We start from the raw sequence: 26785 nt of genomic DNA on the forward strand, positions 1-26785 counted from the left end.
TCGGGCCGGAATTCCCATTGCGATGATGCGTTCACGACGCTGTGCCGGCTACTCAAGTCTCCACCAGTTTTCCGCCACTTCGATCCCAATGCACCTACTGAAGTTCACACGGATGCTAGCGGTGTCGGCCTCGGTGCCATTCTCGCTTAACGCAAAGATAGCTGCGACGAGTACGTGGTCGCCTATGCCAGCCATACACTAACGAAGGCAGAGTCCAACCATTTCTTCACGAAAATGGAGTGCTTGGCTGTCATTTGTGTTACAGGAAAGTTTCGCACTTACGTTTACGGATGCCAGTTTGATGTTGTCAAAAATCACCATGCCTTCTGCTGGCTAGTGTCTGAAAAAGACTCTACTGGCCACCTCGCTCGTTGGGCTTTACGCCTTCAGGAATACGACATCCGTGTTGTTTGTTGCTCAGGATGCAGATATTCAGGCGACGATGCCCTATCCTGTTCTCCGCTGCCTCCGCATTTTGCCTCCTTACCAACTGGTACCTGCGATTTGTCCTCTCTGAGCAACGCCGACATGCCAGCCGAGCAGCGCAAGGATCCCTGGATCAATTCTCTGCTCGACGTCCTCTCTCACAGGTCGTCAGAATCGACTTCACGCGCCCTCTTTCGTCAAACAAGACACTTTGCTGTCCATGAAGGCTTGTTGTATTGCGGCAATTACCAAACGGATAGCCACTTGTGGCTTCTTGTGATCCCCCCTCATTTGCGCTCGGATATGTGCGATGCCTTTCACATTGACCTCCAGAGTGGCCACGCTGGATTATTCAAGACTTACTCTCGCCTTTGCCTAAGATGCTACTGGCGCGGCATGTATCGGCACGTTCGCCAGTACGTTCGGTCATGCGCCACATGTCAACGCCGCAAGATGATTTCGCCCAGCACGTCCGGCCCTTTGCAACCCTTGACCAGCCCAGCGAAGCCATTCGACCACGTCGGAATTGATATTTATGGTCCTCTACCCAACACTCTTCGAAGCAACTGGCGGATTAACGTCGTCATCGATCATTTGACACGCTACACTGAAACATACGCCCTGCCTGCTACCACTGCGAAAAACGTTGCGTCCTTTCTTCGTCACCATTTGATTTTGCGACATGGTGCACGTCGTGAATTACTGAGTGACCGTGGTTGCGTGTTTTTCTCGAACGCCGTCAACGAGCTACTGAAGGAATGTCGCACTGTCCATGGGAAAACCTCGGCCTACCATCCTCAAACCAACGGCATGAGAGAACCCTTTAATCGTACCCTTGGAGGTATGCTTGCCATGTACGCTTCTGACGACCACACTAATTGGGACCAAGTGCTCCCTTTTGTCACGTACACGTACAACTCTGCGCCAAAAACAACCACCGGCGTCTCTCCTTTCTTCCTCCTGTACGGACGTGAACCCTCATGCTCCATGGACACCATTCTTTTTTACAGACCTGATGTTTTCGAAGCGACGCCCGTTTCCGAAGCAGCTGCTTATGCCGAACAGTGTCGTCAATTTGATCGCTTGTTTACCGTGCAAGACCAATGGCGCCAGAACACTGACCACGATGCCTCTACGTCTAGTGCCCACTATAACCCAAGAATGTTGGTTTGGCTCGGGGTTACGTCTACCATTCCCGGTCTTTCCCCAAAGCTTTCGTCGAAATATCATGGCCCCTACCGTGTGGTGTGACCAACATGTCCCGTCCGCTATGAAGGTCAGCCCACTAATCCACCTTCGGACCAACGCTGCTGTGGGCGTGAAATGGTTCACGCATGAGGCCTCAAATCGTGCTATGACTCCCCTGTCGTGCCATTTCCTTAGATCACCAGGTTGGCTCTTTTCTGCACGGGGAGTAATTGCACCGGAGCATAGTGGCGCCAGCTCAGTGCCAGGGTGAAAGAAGACGCTGATGTCCGTTTGGCTCGTGCTTGCCGGGTTCTTTCCTGAATTAGCTTGTTGTGGCTAACGCTTCTTCAATAGTAACAAGTGTTTACACGTGAGCTCGCTCGTTGCATTATATATATATATATATATATTGTAGCGAAGCCTCTGAACCTCTGAAATGGGTCGAACTCTTGAGTACCTCCTAGTGGGGCTACCCAACAAGGACGCCTTTCGCGCTGAGAGTCCGTTCTTGGCCGTGACTGTTGCCATTGTGTATGCTCACTGGTTGCCGGCTAATAAACGCCTTAACGAATTGGTGGAGAGTGCTGCGATCCCCTTCGATGTCCTTGGAGCTACGATCACGTACCCTGCCATCTACCATGTCCCACGACGCCTCTCAGCCAGCGCCTCCTCCAATGCCACCCCCTCGTCCTGGTGTCCCTAAAGTCCGCGATTCACCCATCTTCACTGGCGCTGATGGCACTAACGTGAGGACTGGCTTGTCATTTACGAGCGCGTGAGCGTCCTCAACTAATGGGACGAGGACGGCAAGCTGACAAACTTGGTGTTCTACCGTGCGGGTGTTGCCAGTTCGTGGTACAACAACCACGTGTCCGATTTTGCCACCTAGTCCAATTTTAAGACCGCAATCATCAACGTCTTCGGCCGCCCCGCTGTTCGCAAGCTGCAAGCCGAGCAGCGCTTACGTGAACGCGATCAGGAGGCTGGTGAGTCATTCACCAGCTATATTGCAGATGTCCTGGACCTATGCAACAAATCCAATCACACCATGTCTGAGTCTCACAAAATCCGAAACATCATAAAAGGCATTGACGATGATGCCTTCACGATGCTGCTCGCCAAAAACTCCGGCACAGTGGCTGAGGTCATCAGACTGTGCCAGAGCTACGAGGAGCTCCGCCGGCAGCGTTCGATTACCCGTCGCTCCCCACCACGAGCTGCAACGCTTGCTGGATTGGAGGCCAGTTCTGACCAAGTGGCGTTGATGGCAGACCTAAAGTCCTTCATCCGTGAGGAAATCGCGCTTCAGTTCTCGCTCCTGCCGTTTGCCCACCAACCGACTGTTCAACAATCAGCTACTACCCTTATCCCTTCCATCCGTCGAGCGATTGAACAGGAAATAGCGGAGGTAATGCCTGCGTACCACCCCCCACAGCCTCCGGCTCCCGCTCCCCTGAGTTACGCGCAAGTGGTCGCCAGGCCGCCCCAAGCCATTCCATCACCCGCCCCTCTGACCTACGCCGAAGCTCCACTAGACTTCCATCCTTTGCAGCAGGTATGCCCGCTACGTATGTTGATGTAACCCCTCAGCGTCAGCTTCAGTCCACCATGCAGCCACCATTCCGTCCATCGGCCCTTGCGACATGGGTGAGACTTACCCCGGTGAACAGATGGCGCACACGCGACAACCGGCCCATCTGCTTTGCCTGCGGTTACGCCGGTCACGTAGCCCGTTATTGCCATCGCATACAGCCGGCTCCAATTTCTTCACCTGTTGCAGGCCAACTCAGCCGTCCTTATCACGAAGAACCGCTGTCTATGCCACCTTGGTCTCGCCCAGGTCCGTTTCGAAGATCGCCGTCTCCACGACGTCGTTCCCTGTCCGCCATGCGGCCAAGTTCGGCTGCTCATGAGCGGGAAAACTAGTCGTCGCAGTCCCCGAGGCAAGGACTGCGACGCTATCGCAATGTGAAAGCCCTCAGAACAGCCCCTCTAATGTCATTGACGTGCTTGTGGACTGGTGTTTGTGCATCGGCTCTTATTGACACTGGAGCTGCTGTATCAGTTATGGACGAAAAACTCTGCCGCTTACTTTGAAAAGTGACGACGCCACTTTCTGGGTTGTCCCTCCGTACTGCTAGTTTGTATCGTATTCATCCGAAAGCGTGGTGAACAGCTCGCGTTGTCATTCAGGACGTTCTGTATGTCACCCAGTTCATCATCATTCCGGCATGCTCTCATGACATCATCCCGAGATAGGACCTTCTCTCCCGCCATGACGCCGCCATCCATTGTGCCAGCGTCGAAATTGAACTCTCACCCTTCTCACATTTGACGCCAGAAGACAGTTCCTCGACACTGAACAAGATTCCAATTAAAGACAATACGACAGTCCCTCCAAACTCGACGACGGCTGTGTCTGTCTACTGCGCCGGTCTCTCCAACACAATTGCACTCGTTTCGCCATCCGACCGCGCTTGTAGCAGGAAAGCGTTGCTAGTACCTTTCGCGACCGTGCAGGTCAACCAGGGCAACGCCACTATTTTTGTAACCAACCCGTCCCCGTACACTGTTACCTTGCTTCAAGGAAAATGTCTCAGCAGAGTGGAATCAGTCGACGACGCACAAGTCCTGGACGTACATGATGACACCCGCTGTCTCAGGTCGCGTATCATCAATGCTGTTTCCAATTCTGATCCTTCATCTGCTGATGTATTTGGCCCCTCCATCGCTGACAACCTTATGGCGGTACAGCGTTCCCTGCTTCTGGACCTGTTGCAAGAATATCGTTCTTTTGATGTCGGCCGAAATTCTTTCGGTCGCACGTCTGTTTTTGCGCATCGCATCGACACTGGTGTCCATCCACCTCTACAGCAACGTCCATATCGCGTGTCGATTGCTGAACGTCGGGTAATTAATGATCAGGTTGACGATATGCTCCGACGCGACGTTATTGGGCCTTCGGACAGTACATGGCCGTCTCCTGTTGTTCTTGTTGCGATGAAAGATGGTTCTGTGTGGTTCTGTGTGGACTACAGACGGCTCAATAAGATCACTCGCAAGGATGTTTATCCACTGCCATGCATCGATGACACGATTGACAGCCTTCATGGATCCGATTTTTTTTCTTCTCTCAATCTGTGCTCGGGATAGTGGCAAGTACCCATGGCTGACAACGCTCGACCAAAGACCGCCTTCGTCACGCCAGACGGCTTGTACGAGTTCAACGTCATGCAGTTTGGTCTATGTAATGTACCTGCGACGTTTGAGCGCATGATGGACACCGTTCTGCACAACTTGAAATGGTACACATGCTTGTGTTACCTCGATGATGTCATTGTCTTCGCTCAGGATTTCTCCACGCATCCCCAACGTCTGAAAGAAGTTTTCGCACGTGTGGGCAATGCCGGCTTGTAACTAATTCTGAAAAAGTGCCGCTTTGCAGCACGGCAACTCACCATCCTGGGGTACGTCGTGTCCAAAGACGGCATTCTTCCTGATCCTTCCAAGCTTCGTGCCGTGGCCGAATTCTCCAAACCTGCATCAGTCAAAGAACTGTGTAGTTTCGTCGGCCTGTGCTCATACTTCCGACTTCATATGAAACTTTGCCACAGTGGTCGTCCGAGTGTGATGATGCGTTCTCGAAGCTCCGCCATTTGTTGACGTCGCCTCCCATACTACGCCACTACGACTCTACGGCCCCTACAGAAGTGCGCACGGACGCCAGCGGTGTAAGCCTCGGTGCTGTCCTGGCGCAGCGCAAACCCGGATTCCCTGAATATGTCATAGCATATGCAAGCCGTATGCTCACATGAGCCGAGACAAACTACACCGCCACGGAGAAAGAGTGCCTGGCGATCGTCTGGGCCCTTACAAAGCTTCGACCTTATTTGTATATTCGCCTATTCGATGTCGTCACCGACCATTATGCACTCTGCTGGCTTTCATCATTGAAGGATCCCTCAGGCCGTACCACCCGTTGGGCTCTTCGCTTACAAGACTACGACATCCGTGTGCTGTACCGCAATGGACGCCAGCATGCTGACGCCGACGCCCTCTCACGCTCCCCTCTACCTCAGTACGACGTGCCCTGCTCAGTAACCTCAGTTGCTGTATCTGCCATCGATGTTAACATCCTCGCTACCTCACTACGAAAAGATGATTCGATCGCCCCGCTGATCGACTTGCTCTCTGATCCGTCCGCAACACCATCCACGCGTGCTTTGCGTCGTCAAGTTCACCATTTCGCCATCCGTGACGGCCTCTTACACCGACTGAATTACGACTGCGATGGCCGGCAGTAGTTACTCGTCATACTCCGCAGTCTGCGGTTGGAGATAAGTGAATCTTTCCATTCTGATCCGCAATGTGCGCCCTCTGGGGTATCCAAAACTTACCATTGCATTCGACAACGCTACTTCTAGCGTGGAATGTACCGCAACGTGCAGCAGTTCTTTCGCTTTTGCCTCACTTTGCAACGCCGCAAACCGTCAGCACACATGTCGCACGCCGGTCTGCAACCGTTACCTTGCCCTGACTGTCCCTTTGGGCGCGTAGGTATCAATTTGTATGGACCACTTCCTCTGACGTCGGCTGGTAACCGCTGGGCTATCGTTGCCGTAGACCATTCAATGCGATACGTCGAAACCGCCGCTCTCCCTGCGGCTACTGTGCGCGATGTTGCGTCCTTCCTGCTGCATCGATTCATACTGCGCCATGGACCACCCCAAGAGTTTCTCAGCGATAGAGGCAGTGTCTTCTTGTCGGAAGTCGTCGAAGCCACTCTGGCTGAGTGCCATTCTGTCCACCACAAAACTACTGCTTACCACCCGCAGACGAATGGCCTCAACGAACCCTTCAACCACACCCTCGGCGAGATGCTTTTGATGTACGTTGCTGCCAACCACATGAATTGGGATAATATACTGCCCTTCGTCACCTACACCTACAACACTCCCCCTCAGAGCACGACTGGTTTTTCACCTTTCTACTTGCTGTACGGAAGGCACCCATCGCACACTATGGACACGATACTCCCGTACACGCCGGATCCATTTGAGTGTGCACCCATTTCTGAGACAACCAGGCTTGCTGGAGAGTGTCACGAGCTTGCCAAGACTTTTACGGCACATGAGCAAGAGCGGTAGAAGAGTATTCGTGATGGCTCCACCACTTCTGAGCCCACGTTCCTTCCTGGTGCGCTTGTATGGCTCTTGATCCTGACCTCTGTAGCTGGCCTCTTTACCAAACTACTTCCCAAATACGAAGGCCCCTACCATGTCATCGAGCGCACCTCCCCCGTCAACTATCTGATCGAACCCGTTGAACAATCTTCGGACATGCGCCGCCGTGGGCGCGACATCGTCAACGTGGAGTGCCTGAAGGCTTATTATGACCCGCTCATAGTAACAAGCAGTTAGGTCGCCAGGTGGCTTCTTCTTCGACTCCGGGTAATTGTAGGGAAGCCTCCGAACTCCGATATGGGTCGAACTCTTGAGTGGGGCTACCCAACAAGGGCGCCGCTCGCGCTGAGAGTCCGTGCTTGGCCGTGACTGTCGCTAATGTGTATGCTACGTGACGCCAAACATGCGCGTAAGAGTGTTTTCACACTCGTTGTTTGGCTTATAGATGGCGCTGACTGTCACTCATACTTCTAAATTCACATATATAAACCCAAAAAAGTGGATGGAGGGAAGGCCGCTGTGATAGCTCAGTGGTTAGAGCATCGAACGCGTTATTCGAAGGTCGTAGGTTTGATTCCTGCTCACGGCTGGTACTTTTTTCATCCACTTTTCTTTCTTCTTTCTTCCTATTTACATTTCACTGGTTCTAATAACTTCCCCGGTACGTTCCTTGGCATTACTGTCTGTTAGATCTCATTATTATTGTGTTAAAACACGGAAAAACGAGCCCTTAGGTATACACTTCTTTCCCTTATATATATATATATATATATATATATATATATATATATATATATATATATATATATATATATATATATATATTGTAGTTTGGATGTGTTTTTATAGCGCTATCGTTGATCAGTCAGTGCTTCTTGCGCTTGTAAGTTCAGGCATGCCGTTCGCCTCACCTGGACCAGGGGCTTTCCTTTGGTCCACTTCTGTTTCACCGCAGGAGGGTCCCGTGGACCTGTTCTTGCATAACGGGATTTCCGAAGTTGCTGTGGCCCTGGTACCAACCAATGAAGGTACCATACGGATTAAGAATCCGAAAGTAATTCAAGCTGAGTGGCGAGCAGCCACAACTCATTTCCAGAGTATCAAAGGCCCGACAGTCCGGCAAGGGTCGTATCATCTGTTTGTCGTCAGACCAGCTCTGCGTTTAAGACCTCCTGAAGTGTTCCTTGTTTGCCTTCAACAGGTGAGCGCATTCATTCGTTATAACTTAGCATGCATGGAAGGGTTTGTGCGAGGCTTAGACGATAATTTGACTCCATTGGAAGTATTGGAGATGTTTGCAGCAGCTAGTACAATCTCCGTTCATATGTGTAGCCGTGTGGTGTATAAGACGAAAGACCCAATGGCATCGGTGATTGTAACATTTTCCGGATTGAGTCGACTAACGGAAATCAAGGCGTGGCCCCTAACTATTCGAGTCAAACCGCTACCAGATCGACCAGTGCAGTGCGTAAAATGCTGGCGCTATGACCGCACGGTGAAAAGCTCTAGGTCCTCTCTTAGATGCCGGATGTGCGGGGAGCCTCACAACTCAAAGGTGTGTCAGAGCAAGGTAACAAAAATGTTGTGTATGCAATGAAGCGCACAATCTGGACAATTCAAATTGCTCTGCTAAGGCTCGACAAATCCAAATTCTCGAAATTGTAGATCGCAGATGCTGCTCCTGAAAAAAGCCCTTAGCTGAAATTCAGGCTATAAGTCTTGGTTATGCAGGGTTAGTAGCCCATCATACCCCATCGCCGGATGCATCTTTGTCAAAATTCATAGCGGAAGTGTTCGGAAGAACAATGTAAAAGGCTATAGAGCGCCTTGCTGCAAACATTTGTGAGGCTCTATCTCAAATTGTGACCAGTCAAATGGCTCATATATTTAAAACGCCGGCGAACAACACACTCACAGGCTGCAGATTTTGCATGACTGATTACTGAATAAACTACGACCATGCCCTCCGGCTTTGTCCACGCAGGACCCTCTCTAGATTATGAACAGAGTCAAAGGAATGATGTCAATTACGAAACTAAAATATCTGATTACATGAATTTGGACCCTATATCACTAAAACGCTCTAGGTCCCCTCTATAAAAAACAACCTCCCCAAAGCATGCGAAAAACCAAAAATACGTGACTGACAAGACAAGCCTTAAAAACATTTCTTAAAAGAAACCATTCTTGATAAGGCAGTTGCGGAGGCAATTCTTTCAAAAAATTAGGGTCACTAAGGTTCAACACTGGAATTGTAGATAGATTCACTCTTCAATAACTCATTTAGTATATTTGTCTTAACCATTCACCCCTGATGTATTTGCATTGCAGGAGATATGACTCTCCGTAGATAAACCGTTTCAATGAACCAGTTACTGTTCATTTAGGCTAGACCGTACGTCGAGAAAAGGAGGAATAGCATTTCTTATCTCTAACAGAATTATTTTAAAATCGGAAATCTCGTACAAGTATATGTCTCAAGAATGTGAAACTTTTGCAATAGACGTCACGTTACCCAGTTGCCAACCATTCTCTTTAATTATTGTGTACTTTCCGGACGATGTACAAGACAATTGACAATTGGATATGGCAATCAGATTATGGTGTAGGAAAAAAATTGAAGTCGGCGATCTCAACTGTCATCGCACGTGCTGGGGTTTCAAAACTGATTAGTGTGGTAAACATGTGTGGGAGTGAGCAACGGATAATAATCCATCGTGCTTAAACAATAGAACACCCACATTTATTCGGAATCGATGTCGATCAGCATTAGATTTAAGTTTCATAAGTTTGAGTATTTCTAGCTCGTCCTGGTGAGCGCTGCATTATGCCACAAATAGTGATCATTTTCCTATAAGTTTTAAATTTCTTGCCTAAGAACCCCTCCTTGCTCTCCGAGTCTTTGTGAATTACAAAACTTTAGAGATAACCTAACATCAACTTTATTGACTTCCTGCGATGAGAGTAATGATCGCAAAGGGATGAAGATAAAGGCCAATATTAAAAGAGCCTATAAACGAATCTACTGTTGACTCGGCCAAAAGAGCACCCTCTAGTTCTTGTTAGAATGAAGAGTGCACACGAGATCACCGCTATCGCCAAGCAGCTTGGAAGTAGCTCATTCACAATCAATTCCCTACAAGCTGGTCTGATTATAAATTTATAGCAGCTAATTTTAACCGCACACCTCTAAATCAAAAGGGGAATATGATCGCAGACTTTACAACTTCCTATAAAAAATGAAAAATAAGAAACCACTGTTTTGATTTATGAGAAGGAAGATGCTATCATCACCAGTATATTTGGATTATAAACTTCTATCGTAAGCTATCGTTAGCCCAAGTGACTAAAGCTCTAGATTTATTCACTGAAGGCTTAGAAGGTAGATTTACATCGACTGTATCTACCATGCGGCAGGATCGTACAAACCAGGCTGATTTTGAGGAAGTTACAATGTCGGAACTATCTTGCGTCATACGGCAGTTACCCCTTTCAGCTACGGGCCTGGATGAAAAACTGTGCCTATAATTCAAATAATATTTCAGATATCTCCTTGTGAAATTCTTAATGTTATAAATTATTCCCTAAAGCTTGCATGAATTGCTTATGATTATAAAATAGCGAAGGTGATTCCAATACCGATGAAACAGGAATCAAGATTCAAACAAAGAAAATATAGGACCTATAGCCTTGACTTCTAACATGGTCAAACTTGTAAACAGCGTTCTGCACGGCAGGATCACTAGTTGGATAGAAGGCAAGTCAGTAATAAAACCTCAACAAATTGGCTCTAGATCACATTTTTCAATCTGGTGTGCCCATGCAGATTTAGAGAGCAGAATACAGCTTGCTAAAAATGAAGACAATAAGTGGCACTAGTGACTCTTGACATTGCAAAAGCCTATGATAGCGTTGAACATTCGATTTTGCTGAACACACTGATGACCTTAAGTTCCCACACTACATGACGGCAAGGCTGGCAGAACTTTTGATCTCACGGGAATTTTATTGTGTCAAAGGTGAATGCTCGTCATCTAGATACAGAGTTGCAGAGTTCCCCAAGGAGTAGTTCTATCACCTCTTCTATTTAATATACTAAAGAGCTCCATATACCGACCTGCCAGGGTATCTATGTCTATGTGTATGCTGACGATATAGCCTTCTTTTCTGCTTACAATGATATTTATGCTCTACAGCAAAAATTTAAAGTATACTTGAACATGCTAGAAAGGTGACTGAAGTACATTTCAATCGCTTCAAATTTAAATAATAGTATTCTCTTGGCTTTTTCCATAGCCAGTTTTATTTCAATCACCATTGCATATAACCAGGAACCCATTCCGCAAGTATACTTCCTTAAATATCTGGGTGTATTGTACAATAAAAAACTTACAGAATACACATACACATACAGAATACATGGCGGCTAAGGTTCAATGGGTGTTATGCTTACTGCGAAGAATTAGTAATTGCGAATTTGGCGTACGTAGAGATATCATGTTATTGTTGTAAAAATGTATTTGCACCCTATATTGGAATTCGGATGTGTCTTGTTTACAGGACGACCTGCGTACCAAACAAGGCCGCTGGTTCTCTTGGAGTGGGAAACTCTGCGCTTTTGTCTGGGGCTCTCTAGGTTTGCAGCAACTAATGTTATTTATGAGGAAGCTAGTCTTCCTACATTGCTCTGTCGATTCCGATTGTTATCAATACAGAGATTCCTAAAAGTTTACAGCTTTCGAGAGAACAGCTGAATATGTTTTCATCAGTGAGAAGAATTCATTCTTTCTTGCTCATTGGCCTGGTTTTCATACACCACAAATAACTATGTACAAAACAAACTGTCAAGTATAAATGTGACCATTATCGAGGTAACTGCATCGAAAACTTCAAACCAGATTCTTAGTATATAATATGATTAGATCTTTTCTCCACAAACTCAACTTCAACCCCGCAAATTTTCGGAGAACAGGTTAGCAGATTTTTTGGAGCATACACAGACACGTAACATAATAGCTACAGATGCTTTCGTCAATGAAGAAAGAGCAGGCGTAGGAATTGTCTCCCAATCGCTTGGCTAGTCATTTCAGTTTCAGTTTCAGTTTCAGTTCCAGCTATTAGTACAGGAAAAGGAACAGTATACAAAGTATATATACAGGAGGAGGTCCAAAAGCACAAGGCTGCGGGGGGACCTCCTGTTCAAAATGGGATTACAAAATTTACTCAATTAGCAGTAGCAGTGAAAACAGAGAGATGAGTAAATTGATAAAACCAACACTAACTAAGAAACAAGTAAAAAGAAGAGTGGAATAAACAATATAACAAGATAAAAACATCTGGTAGTTTATCAAGTACGAATACAATTGTTTTTTAAATGTGCCAATAGTCGAGCATTGCTTGATGTGAGATGGCAATGAATTCTATAATGATAATGCTGAGAAATATGCAGTGTGGCGACCAAAATTAGTGCGGATAGTAGGAAGTAGAAAATTTCCATTTGAAGCGAATCTAGTTCGGTTTAAGCTAGACAAAGCATTAGGATGAAAGACGCTTGATGGGACAAGATGGTGCAAGGATTTGAACAGCATGATAATGAGGTGATATTTAAATAAACTAACAGTAGAAAGTATTTCGAAGTTACGAAGTAATGATGATGCACTAGAACGATATGAACTGAAAGTCATTAGTATGATGGTTTGGTTTTGAATGTGCTGAATGGGAGATAAGTGGGTGAGGTATGTATTTCCCCAAGTGGTGATGCAATAATTAGTATGACTGTGAATAAAAGCATAATGTAACTTGATTAGAGTTGAAATGTTAAAGTAGTAACATGCTATGATTAGAATCCTGACACCAAATGCTAGTTTTTTGCGCAAATGAATAATATGATTAGAGTATTTTAGGTTGCTGTCGAGAACGATTCCTAAGGAAGGGCATTCATTGTCAGGGTTAATGAGTGAGCCATTTAGTTTAATAAAAATTTGGGAGGGAAGAACTTTGTTAGCTGAGTGGAATATCATGAACTTAGTTTTCTTAGGGTTAATACTGAGGGAATGCGTGAGACACCAGCTTAAGATGTTATTTATATATTTTTGTAATTTTAGCGTTAAAGAGTCAATTGATTTACCAGTGGCAAGTATTGTAGTGTCATCGGCATAAAGAAAAAGCAGAGAGTTAGTAACTGAGAGGGGAAGGTCATTCATGTAAATTAAAAATAAAAGTGGGCCAAGAATGGACCCTTGAGGAACACCTTGATTAGTAGTAAGAAAATCTGATAAAGTAGAGCGAACATAAACAGCCTGCTATTACAGAGGTAACTTTTAATGAGTGTAAGGGCAGGTCCAAAAATACCAATGGCCGTGAGTTTGGTTTCCAGGATGCTGTGATTAAGTGAGTCGAAAGCTTTGGTTAAGTCAATGAACAATGCTCCAGCTAATTCACCAGAATCAATAGCTTTTTTAATCTTATCATTGAAAGTTAACAATGCAAGATTAGTCGAGAAAGCAGGTCTAAAACCAAACTGACTAGGAGTTAAAATGGAAAACTTAGACAAGTAATTAGTTATACGTTTCTCAATACACTTTTCTATTATTTTACTAGAAGATGATAGGATAGCTATGGGGCGATAAATAGATATTAAAGTTCTCTCGCCTTTTTTGAACACTGGTATTATTTTGGCCTGTTTTAGTAGAGATGGGAATGTACCTGTCTTGAATATTAGATTGATAATGCGGGATAGAGGGACGGCAATATGGTTGGCAATTAGCTTAATGTAGGACGAGTGAATTCCGTCCAGTCCAGGAGAAGTTACTTTGAGATTATGAATAATGCTGATAATTTCGTTTGGGTCTTTTGGGAAGAGGTAGAAAGATTGTGAAGAGCGGACCTGAGATCTATTGGACGATGGGGGTGTACTAGAAGCTTGTTTACAGTAAATGAGTTGAATTCATTCGCGATGTCAATTGGCTGATCTAAGACACGGTCAACAATTTGAAGCTCAGTGATAGTTAATTCGGACGTGTTCTTGTTTAGAACGGAGTTAATAATTTTCCATTGTTTTTTAGAGTTGTTGCCAGCACGTGCCATTTTTTCTTCGTAATAACTTTTTCTAGCTGCTTTTAAGAGTCTATTGAGAGTATTAGAATAGAAAGTGTAACGATGTTTTAGATTCATATTAAAAGGACGGCGTTTGACTTTTTTTTTTTTTTGCCATGAGGTTACCTGATTTCACTCCGGTTTTGGCGGAGCTAATGCCAGTCATATTGGCACTGCGAAAACGGCCGACGAATGAGAACAGGGCAGTAATCATTACTGATTCGCTATCGGTATGCACTGCTCTTACAGCTTTTCATACCTCTTGTGCCACCACGACGTTACGATTTTAGTCCCGTTTCAGTTGAAACATCTGAATTTAGGATGGGTTTCAGGTCACTGTGGGTTAACTATAAATGATATGGCCGACGCCTTAGCCCACTCATCGCTAGATCTCCCAATATTCCAGGTTCTCCCGGCGGTAGAATCCTTCACCGTAAACAAGCTTAGAACATTAGGTATTCACACAGACAGGAGGCAATAACCACGCGGACAGAATTTAATCACTTAAAATATCCGTGTAAATCGCAGTGGACCCATTTTCGACAGTCAGAAGTGACGATCACCAGATTTCGATGTCGTGCCCCACCATTAAACATCTACTGGTACAGGGCTGGTCTGACGATATGACGCCTCTGCCAATTCTGTGGAGAACACAAAAATATTGCAGTTAATTTCCTCGTCCTCGACTAGCTTCTACACTAGCTAAGGAGGGAAGATGTTTGAGGTTCGGAATGGGTCCCCTCGATGACTCGAGTGCATGGTGGCAGCGCAAAGAAGAAGCCATAGTCCGGTGAAGAGACGCTTTATATCAGCCTCAGGTGTATCCTCCACTCTTTTTTTTTCAGATTCAAACATCCCCTTTTCAACCCTCGGTTGAAAAAAATGGCCTTCACACAAGCCAATCACACGTGTGGGCTCGCATTGCCACGACCAATTACAGAAACACTTTCATGATAGACACTTCATTGGTAAAAACCAGGTTACCCAATACAACATGCAGAGGGATAGGTTCTCCGCGTGTGACACTCTCTCCCATGCTAGGCCATGCTGCCTCCATCGGCTGACTTCCGTCGGCGGCCGTTCTCACGCTCGAGCCCCGTCAGCTCTCTCATTACACTCTCTCCCATGCTAGGCCATGCTGCCTCCATCGGCTGACTTCCGTCGGCGGCCGTTCTCACGCTCGAGCCCCGTCAGCTCTCTCATTAAGTGTTGCTTCATAGAAGACTCCTTAAGAGCGGTGAGTACACCGTTGGGCTCTGTGCGCTTACCAGGTGAACAAGTGACAGCGAGGCACCCCGACATCCTAACAACATTCGTTAATGACGTACAACGGGGAGGTTATGCTCGTCTCCCTGTCGCCACTATGCCTCGGTCAGCCAAGTGGTTGCGTCCCCGTGTCATTCTCAATGGCGCGCCAACAATGACAAACTCAGATGGCGGTGCCCGGCCTGCTTCTTGCCAGACGCTCTTCCGAGTAAGCCTTCCCCTTCTACTCCTGAACTGGGGCAGCCTGGACGGCTCCACTCGTGAACCGTGTGAACAAAGGAGTCTCCATTCTTTCAAATGCTCGGGTCTTCCGCGTTCGCCTTCGCGGAACCGATCAGCTTCGTTAGTTGACAGGTCGGGAGCTTGCTCTGCATCAATCGGAATTAATTGAGCTACGCTCAACATGCCCGTAATTGTTGCCTCATACTGAATCCTCCCCCCTTAAGAGTGTTACTGTATACTCGATGTTCAGTATTGTGATACAAAAACAAAACAAAAAGTCACTAAAAAGTAGACTATTTCTCGGTGCGCGCACATGCATGAACTGATTTTCACTTCAATCTCAACAGGAGAACTTTCGCGTCCTTCTGTGAAATAGGCACAGCGATACAAATACATAATGCTTTCAAATGGTCTTCCGAAAGAAAGCACTCTCATAATGCACAAGAATGAAGAACGCACTCAGAATGAAGTCCACAGCGCCAGTCAGTTTGCATTAGCTTGGCAGCGGCCACACGCACCGTGCATAGTCCTGTGGCTGTTGTCTTTTAAATTCACCACACCACATGGTCATTTTCCCAACACGTGAGACCCACTCCATGCGCCCTCCAGGCCCTACATAACACATTCAAAGAAAGCGACGGACCCAGCGCTATAGGTATACATTAGTCTCAACGGATCGCACCAAGAAAAAAAATTGGTAATGAACTTACTTCACAAACACTACTCTATTTTATCTACGAAGGTATTCCTACACAACACATCTACACCTAAAGACAGTTCGACCACTTAGAGGCAAGCTCGCCTCTCAACAACAACAACACAACAAAATATGTCCAGTACAACAAACAAGACATTTTCACATCACGCCAGAACTATTAATCTGTTCGACCCACTTTAACATCACGCATAACACTTAAACGTGCGATGCAAACTCCTGTACAGTCATTCAATTCACAGAAACTACCGCAGTGGCTACGTAAGAACAAAAACAACGACGAAAAAAAACCCAACCATATAAAACAGACAAAACGTCACCTTGCCTCTAAACAGTTACAATCACTAAATCCAATGGTCAGCCTAGACGCGAAAGAGCATCAGCAGCCTTGTTCAGTGCACCTTTATTATGAAAATTTTCTGTCATATTTTTGGATCGCCAATGCCCACCGCGTTAGCCTAGCTCGGGAGGGAGCCGCACGAGTAAGAAAAGTCAACGGTTCATGAGCAGTCCTTATTCTGACCTTTGTGCCAAATAACCAGGTTCCCAATGACTCTAGCAACCACACAATTGCATATGCCTCTCGTTTAATCGTGGACCACTTTTTCTGTGACGGGCTATATTTCTTACTGAGGAATGCAACTGGTTGTTCATGTTCACCTATCCTTTGGAAAGGCAAGCCCCAATTTCCGTTTCCCATGCATCCTTGGTCAAACAAAATGATTTGCGGGGTCTGGTGCTGCCAACCCAGGAATCAACGCAACGGCCTCTTTAGCTTCTTTTTTTATGTGGGGATGTGGAACTAAACCCGGGGCCGACAGTTGACTCAAAATTGCAACGACTTCTAGATAGTCAAACTGCTATTAAAGAGAAACTTAGTGCTATCGAGGTCGCGCAGGCGGAAAATCGAGTAGCAATAGGTGAGCTTGGTGGTCGTATCCCTATGTTAGAAACTAAACTGTCAGACATTGATCACCTGAACGGTGCAATATTAGACTGCATTAAAATGCAGGAAAACCAAAAGAAAGAAATAAAGTCACTGACACGAAAAGTGGATGAGTTAGAAAACCATAGTCGACGCCATAACCTCGTCTTTTATGGTGTAAAAGATACCGAACCTAACGAAACAAGTAAAGAATCGGAGAAGGACGTAACCCAGAAATGTAGCTCCAAGTTGGGTATCCATTCTCTAAGTATAGAACGTGTGCACTGACTCGGGAAATTACAAGTAGGCAGAAATATATTGGTAATAGCCAAAATTCTGCATTTTAAGGAAAAGCAAGACGTTCTCCATAACGTTAGTAAACTGAAAAGCTCGACAATTACTGTCTCTGAAGATTTTTCTCAGTAGGTACGTCAGAAAAAAAATACCATGGGATTACCCAAAAACGCACAAAAAGGAAGGTGAGAAGGTCATACTGAAATATGAAACACTGATACTGAATGGTAAAAATTATGGTTACGACCCAGAGAAAGAGCAAGTTCTAGCACTGCAATGACCTTGTCAATCTAGAGGAGTGAAGCTTTCCTTCCTGGTAAATAACTGCAGAAGCAATACAAACAGAGCGGATCAATTTTGTGCCTTTCATCGGATGTCCAAACCGTCTGTGGTGCTTGAAACTGAATCTTGGTTAAATGATGAAATACGTGATGACGATGTGTTTCCGGTAGACTATACGTGTTACAACAAAGATAGGAATTGTCATGGTGGTGGTGTAATTATTTTAGTTAAAAGTGACAAAGTGTCTTCAAACCTTGTTGTAGTCGGAACATGTGAAGATGTCTTGTGTCTACTCGAGCTGGCTAATAAGAAGCTAGTAACTGTGTGTAGTTGTTATCGTGCACCTGATTCTCCAATAGACGTGATCTCACAGCTTACAAATGCCATTAATGAGGTGCATTCGGACTTCATAATTATCGTGGGCGATTTTAACGTGCCAAACATTCACTGGCATGAGCACTCAACAACAATATCGCTATCTGGGGCATCTGCTCAAGCGATGATTAATATTGCGAGTCTGCATGCACTACACCAAATGGTACTACAGCCCACACGGTGAAATAATATCCTTGGTTTACTTTTACAAACTAACCCAGTTTCGTTACTGCTACTTACGTCCTTCCCGGGATTAGTGATCACAATGCTGTGCTATGTGAAATGAATGTACATTACGTTAAAACATCAGTGTGCGACCAAATGAATGAAATTTATGTAGCGCGAGGCAAAAAACGTACACAGGAAGGAATAGACTGAGAGGATAGAGCACTACTAGCAACATGTTTATTTTCGACCTTCAAGCCGCTTTTAAGCCATAATTATCAGCCGAGCCAGCAGATAAGCACGTGTATTCAGATATATGCACGACAATGTCATCTACCTACAAGAAAAAACGAAAAGTAGGACAACAAAAAAAAACATTACAGATAAAATCACGTATCACTGCGTACGAAGGAACCCCAGTTCCTTGGGTTACAAAGCAATTGAAGGCTTGCTGATGCATACATCTCCAAGAGCATCAATAAGTTCGGCCTCTATGATCAACCAAGTCATCTCGTCTTTATGTCGACGAAGAGTGATTGTACTATGGAACAAAGTACAATCTTTGTTCCATAGTACAATCATTGTTTGTTCCATAGCACAATCACCTTTAAAGCAAAACGTGATTACACTGAATCTTTGCAATCCCTTATCAAAGATAAACCAAAAGAGTTCTGGAAACATGTCAAAAGTAATGGTAAAGACATTTGTCGATACCAACGCTTATTTCTGGTGATGACGTCTTCCACGACGACAGTGATAAAGCTGAATGCCTCAATCGTTATTTCAATTCTGTTTTTACGCCGCTGATAGCACCCGCAGATGGTGATCACCACTTAAATCAAATATAAAAGGATAGTATGGAAAATATTTACATCAGCACGCATGGCGTTCAAGTGTTCCTGCAAAGATTAGACAGCTCAAAAGGGTGCGGTCTAGATGGCATCACAAACGCGTTTCTTAAGCTTTGTGCGCCAACAGTAGCGCAGTTTTTAAAGGTGCTGTTTGAAAAATCACTTTTAGATGCCAGCCTTCCTTCAGATTAGAAAAAAAGCAATGATTATTCCAATACATAAGTCTGGTCTACGGAGTGACGTCTCTAATTACCGACCAATATCGCTGACTAGTGTGGCATATAAAGTTATTGAGCACCTAATATATACCTCTATTGTTGAACACATGAATAAGTATTCACTATTTACGCCACAGCAACACAGGTTTTGAAGAGGTTTTTCTAGTACTGCCCCATTGACAGAATTCACGCACGACATAGCATACGCGTTAGACAAAATAAAAACAATTGACTGCATTTTTTTATACTTCAAGAAGGACTTTGATACTCTCCCACACCGTTGACTTCTTGAGAAAATGACTATGTATGACATCATTTCACAGGTCGTCGCATGGGTCGCTGATTATTTGGCGTCACCCCAGCAGACTGTAATCGTTAATGGTGCCAGTTCGTGCACATCGCAGGTAACATCGGGCGTCCCCTTTGGGTCGGTGCCGGGACCACTTTCATTTGTGATTTACATCAACGACATAACTGAGGGCGCAGAATTACACATACGGTTGTTCGCAGACGACTGTGTTTTGTATAGGGAAATTACAGATTCATGGGACAAAGCATTCATTCACAGAGACTTGACAAAAATCAGTGATTGGTGCACACAATGGCACATGCAGTTGAACTTTGCGGCCACACGCAGCATGTGCTAAGTTGTGCACTTTTCTATCATAGGTTGACTCGTGCTTGCCGCTGTACGCTGCCTGGCCGTCCGTCATCAACTTCTTCCGCGCATCTGCATGACGTAAAGAACCTGCTGACTGCGGAGATAACCTCACGGAGTCTGCGCCTGCGCCATCAGAAACAGTGCCACCTACGCCTATAAAAGCATCGCCTCAACGGGAATTCATCGGGATTTGCGGCCACACGCAGCATGTGCTAAGTTGTGCACTTTTCTATCATAGGTTGACTCGTGCTTGCCGCTGTACGCTGCCTGGCCGTCCGTCATCAACTTCTTCCGCGCATCTGCATGACGTAAAGAACCTGCTGACTGCGGAGATAACCTCACGGAGTCTGCGCCTGCGCCATCAGAAACAGTGCCACCTACGCCTATAAAAGCATCGCCTCAACGGGAATTCATCGGGATTTGCGGCCACACGCAGCATGTGCTAAGTTGTGCACTTTTCTATCATAGGTAGGAATTTTGTGCTTGTTATTGTGACTTAGCTAAGTGCAATTGTTTGTGGCTGCTTATCCCCCTTCCTGTACTTTGATTGTTGTTCAAATGGGTGTTGATCTGTGCACTCACCGGGCACGCATTGGTCTGTTCTCTGTGCGCCATAAGCCCCGGTACAGCAGTGTCGTTCCCTTCAGTGACAGTTCGCACTTCATCCTCGCTCTTTGCCCTAGACCTTCGCTAGGATTACTATCAGTATGCTTCGCCTTACTACTGCTCCAAGCGGGAGACGTTGAAACCAATCCAGGTCCCAAGATTGACGACGTCCTAGTCTTCCTTAGGGAGTTTCGTGAAGAAGTCGCGACAGACATAAACGATGTGAAAGAACAAGTTGCTAATCTAAACACCCGGATCACCGCTATTGAAAGCAAAATTAGTAGTGTACAAGAAATACAGGATCACTTTGACGCAGTCAGGACATCCGTTCATGAAGTTAAGGCTAACATAAGAAAAACTAATGATGAGCTCATTGATGTCGTAGACGATATCAGTAACAGAATGAGGCGTAACAACCTAATAATTAAAGGCATACCTGAAAATGGTCAGGAGGGATATGCCGAATCCGAAGCCATCGTGAAAGATTTCTGTTCTACCCACTTGAAGATTAACGTTGGCGACATCGAACGCGCTCATCGTATTGGTCAGCGCCGTCCTGGCTTTCATAGGCCTATCATCATTAAGTTCCTCAATTTCAAAACCAAAACAGAAGTTTTACGGAACGCCCCCAAACTGAAAAACCTCGATTTCCCGAAGGTATGGATAGAAGAAGATTTTTCTCCCAAAGTTCAGTTGGCTCGCAGAAAATTGCGTGAATATGCCAGGAGTAATCGTGAAGGAACAGAACCATTTTCTATACGTTATAACTCTCTGCACTTGAAAGGCTCCATCTACCGATATGACCCTGTCAAAGATAACATCGTAGAAGTTCCTACACGCAACCAGTCATCGCGTACTTGACAAAAACTTGCAGAAAAATCCAAAGCTGTATCTTCAAATACTGTCTCGTTACTTTTGGCCAACTTCCGCAGCCTGTATCACAAACTAGACAGTTTAAAGGCACTGATGCATACTTGCTCTGCTGATGTTATAATTGGTACTGAAACCTGGCTATCCAGCGACGTCGCGGACAGTGAACTAGCTCTGCACCCGTCTTTTAAGATATTTCGCAAAGACAGGGAAAATTCTCGAGGAGGCGGAGTTATCATTGCTATCAGAGGAGATTATAATCCATCACTTTTGATTGTCGATACTCCCCTAGAACTAGTTGCGATTACCGCGCGTATTGGTCATGCGCAGTGTGTGATTGTTGCATGCTATCGCCCGCCTGACAATCGGTCAGACTTTGTACACTTATTTAATACCGCCATTGAACACATTTTTTCTCAATATCCGAAATGCATTTTGATAGTAGGGGGAGACTTTAACTACCCTTATATCGACTGGTCAAACTCTTCTCTGAAAGAAAACAGCAATAGATCCGAATGTGTTAATTTCTTGCATACTCTGCATTTTCATCATTTATCTCAAGTTGTACAAAAACCAACACGAGGCAATCATATCTTAGACTTAATCTTGACAAATCATCCTGAATTCAGTGAAGTCCGAGTGCTTGATCCAATAAGTGACCATAATGTCGTACACTGCTCGTTTGCACTGAAATCCACCGTACAAAAGAAAATGAAGAAGTGTATTCTCAGTTACGCTCGCGCTAATACTGAAAAAATGATGGCCATTTTAGCACCATTTGCCGCAGACTTTTCAAATGAATTCCAAAATAGATCTGCAAATGACAATTGGTGTTTGTTTCGAGACAGACTGAAGGAAGTTGAAGCTAACTGTATACCTAAGATAACCATCACCTCAAGGCCGAACGACCCCTGGTTTAACCACGATGTAAAAAAATGCATAAACAAGAAAAAAAGAGCTTTCAGAAAGTTTTCTCGGACAAAGACTCAAGCAGACTGGGAAAACTACAAGAACATATCACGTCTTACAGAAACAGCTATTGCTAACGCCAAAAACGAATTCTTCAACTCTATCCTTCCAAATATGCTGAAAACTGACCCAAAAAAGTTTTGGCAAGTTGTAAACCCCAAACATAATCATGCAGCTCCCTTACTTACTGAAAATGGCGTGACTTTGAGCATTATAGATAGCGCAAACAAGTTTCGTAAATGTTTTTCCGACGTTTTTACTAGGGAACACGCACTTCATGATGCTCATATATCTCATCAACCGCTCATCCAGTACCCTTTCTTGCCCATCGTAATATCACGAAATGGCATATCTCGTGCCATTGACAGGCTCCCTAATAAAACCAGCCCCGGTCCGGATGGTATAAGCGCCAAACTTCTAAAATTTACGTCCCATTACTCGTCTTTATTGCTATCTTTAATATTTCAACAATCGCTGGATACAGGATGCGTACCAGAAGATTGGAAATCTGCCTTAGTGATTCCAGTTTTTAAATCAGGTGACTCCACAGATCCCACCAACTACAGACCAATTTCTCTAACATGCATCTCCTGCAAACTGCTTGAGCATGTTTTGTATACCCACATTATAACTTACCTCAACCAAAACAACTTGCTTCTTGACAACCAACATGGATTCCGTCAACATCGCTCATGTCAAACTCAACTGTTCGAACTCGTCACAGATATTCACACTTCAATACACAATCAACTTTACATAGACGCCATCTTCATTGACTTTTCTAAAGCATTTGATCGCGTGCCTCACAATCGCCTCAAACTTAAAATCAGAAATTTACAACTTGATTACAACTGTACGCGATGGATTGAAGAATTCCTTAGTAATAGATTTCAGGTAATCAGTTTGCAAGATTGCTTTTCTACCCGTGCTGACGTCCTCTCGGGAGTTCCCCAAGGCTCCGTCCTTGGCCCATTATTATTTTTGATATACATAAATGACATAGCCGTTAATCTCGCATCTCAAATACGCCTTTTCGCAGACGATTGCGTCATTTACAAACCCATAACCAGCAACAGTGACGTCATTTCTCTACAATTAGACCTAAATAGGCTAACAGAATGGTGCAACATATGGCAAATGGAAATCAATATTTCAAAGACTAAACACGTGCAATTCGCTTCAACTATTCGCCAGAACGCTAATCAATATAAAATACGTGGTGCTAACATTGGCTCAGTATCCTCGATTAAATACCTTGGTGTACTTTTTACGTCAAACTTAAACTGGAATGCGCACATTGAACACGTCACCTCCAAAGCATGCAAAAAACTAGGATACCTTAAACGACGCCTACATGTCGCAAACACTGATACGAGGCTTCGTGCGTATATCTCACTCATAAGGCCTTCTTTGGAATATGCCTCTATAATTTGGCACCCTCATCACGCTTACTTGTCCAATCTACTCGAATCAGTTCAAAATAAAGCAGCCCGATTTATCATGTCTTCATATTCTCACTACGTAAGTGTATCTGCCTTGAAGAAAAGGCTAAATCTTGTCAGTCTTGGCTCACGCAGAAAATTTGCACGTCTGGTGTTTTTTCATAATCTTCATCATGGAAACTCCACATTTGCTCGAGCTAACCTTCTGCCTGCTCCCAATGTATCTACTCGGCGAGACCATGTTCATAAAATAAAACCAATATTTGCACGAACGAACTTGTATCAAAATTCGCCGCTAGTGTTATCAATTACAGAATGGAATTCCTTGCCCGCATCTCTAGTGTCGCTTACAGAATCAACTCTATTTCAAGCTGCCCTAACAGTGTTTTTCGATGGAAACCCTCCTTAGCCCAATATATTCGCATATCTTGTGAACTTGTCACTACTGTTGTATTTGCCTTGTGTATTTTTGTCCCAAACTTTCTCGTTACCGCTTCGCATTGTGCTCTATTTTTATAATGTCACCAAAAGTATTTCATGGTTTTTGTGTGCATTTTTTACCATTATATGTACACACCTCGTTTTTGTAAACTCACTTGCATCCCCCCCTATGTAATGCCCTCTTTGGGCCCTTAGGGTATTTGTATAAAAAAACTTGAATAAGACTGTTTACATGGAGTTTGCTCGTAAAAAATTACAGCCTCAGACATTGTACACAATTAACAATGTCATTATAAGTAAGGTTAATGATTACAAATACTTAGGAGTGTACCTATCGTCTAACTTAAATTGGCAGCGACATGTTGACTATGTAACCTGCAAGGCCGGGAAAGCGCTAGGGTGCCTTCGCCGTAACGCGAAGAACTTTAATATGTCGACTAAAGAATTGCTTTATACAACATATTTGCGTTTCGTTCTTGACTATGCGTGTGTTGTTTGGTACCCCTCAACAGTATGCGACATAGAAAAACTTGAAAGGATGCAGAACTTGGCCACTCAATTTGTGCACGTTACGACAGAGAGTTCAGTCCTACGCTTGCGAAAGAATTATTGCAATGGGATACACTAGACTGTCGAAGACACAGATTTTGCTTGAAGCTTTTCCACAACATCTTTCATTCAAAAGTTGGCATTGATAGGCATCTTTACATAAAGGCACCTAGTTACTACTCCAACAGGGTTGACCATAAGAATAAGGTTATGGAATTTCCCTGCAGAACACATTCCTTTAGCGAGTCTTTTTTTCGTAGAACAATATGAGACTGGAATCAATTAGACAAGTCTGTCGCAACTATATCGTCCAATGACATATTTTTTTTCACTGTTAAAATAATTCTTCTTGTATTGAAGTTGCTGTTCACTCATGTTACTGCTAGTGATGACTGCTATATGCTTGTAATTGTATTTTCCTTTATTGTGCGTTCTTGTTCATGTAATTATGCTTTTATCACTATAATACACTTCATTGTTAAATTAATAAATGTATTCTTGTTCACTTGCAATCTTCTTTTTTATTTTTGCACAATGATTCACTATGGTGCACATTAGTGTACACTCGTGATCTTGTATATGTATTTGTTTTCCTGATGCTGCTAGCAATTGTTATCAACTGTATGCTTTGATTTTTTCTTTGCTTTCCCCCCCCCCCCCTTCAATGCCATGGAGCGCTGTGGGTATAGCATAAATAAAAATAAATAAATAAACGCAACCTGAGCCTTCGAGTTCGACGGCAGAGTGTTCGGAACTTTTTTGTTTGTGAGTGCCGTCAGTGGCAACAGGAGCCTTTTATAGTGCAGCACGTAGTCCCGATAGTAGCTTAGAAGCTCCAGCACACTCCTCAGTTCACGCTTTAAGCTAGGCGGCTTCAGCAGTTGTATAGCGCGTACTCTGTCATAGTCCGGAGCACGTACACCTGACCCCACCACATGCCCAAGATAATTTACCTGCGGCTGGGCAAACTTGCATTTCAATGGGTTTACTGTGAAACCTGCTTCCTGAATCGTTCGCAATACTGCCTGCCAATTACGCATGTGATCTTTCTAAGTCTCCAGAATTATGACTATATCGTCAATGTATGCACACGCATACGAACGATGGTTGCTTAGTAACGCATTTACCACTCGCTTGAAAGTAGCCGCTCAACTGCGCAACTTGTAAGGCATTACCTTCCACGCATACGAGACACTGGGCGTAGCGAGGCTGTCAACCTTTGCGATATTTGCCAATACAAGCGTGTCATGTCCAAAACTTATATGTATTTCACTCGAGCTATAGAGCATAGGAGCTCGGTCACATTTTCCATAGGTAACTGGTCAGGTTCTGTGATCGCGTTCAAGCACCTGTAATCAACACATGTTCTGATGGATCCGTACTGTTTAGCCCTACATACCACTGGGTGGGCAACTGCACTCTGCACAGGGTAAATAAAGTCCCACGCTAGCAAGTCATGCATCTGCCGCTCAACTTCCGCCCTTAAAGCTATTGGTACGGTGTACATATGTGGTCGTGTTTGCTTAGTGCCGGGTGGTAATATGATTTTGTGCTCACCCAGTTTACTTCGGCCAGGCCGTTTCGACATAACCCCTCTGTATTCCTTAAAAATTGCATTAAGTTCTTCATTTTGTCCCGAACTCAGGTCATTTGCCAGTGACGCCACGCAAATTTTTTCGCAAGAGCTGATAGCCTGTGGTGCCATCTCGATGTTTCTGAACTTGGCGTCAGCATCGATAACCACCGCAACGTTATTAGCACGCGCGTGATATTGACGGAGCTTATTAGCATGGACTAACTTCTCGGCCCCCACTGCATCCACTATAACGTAACTGTCTGTCCGAGTTCTCTCTTTTACAACGACGGGTCTTTGCCACTTCGGTTGTAGTTTGCTGCCGCCCTCACTCTGCATGACAAGGACCTGATCCCCTACCGAAAAGTCCTTCCGTGAGTGGCGAAAGTTATACCCCTGTGCATGGAGTTTCTGGATTTCACCACTGCGCTTATCCACTACTTTCGCGGCCTCACTCATCTGTTGTCTG

The sequence above is a fragment of the Rhipicephalus microplus genome, chromosome 6, assembly GCF_043290135.1.
Source record: "Rhipicephalus microplus isolate Deutch F79 chromosome 6, USDA_Rmic, whole genome shotgun sequence".
NCBI lineage: Eukaryota > Metazoa > Arthropoda > Arachnida > Ixodida > Ixodidae > Rhipicephalus > Rhipicephalus microplus.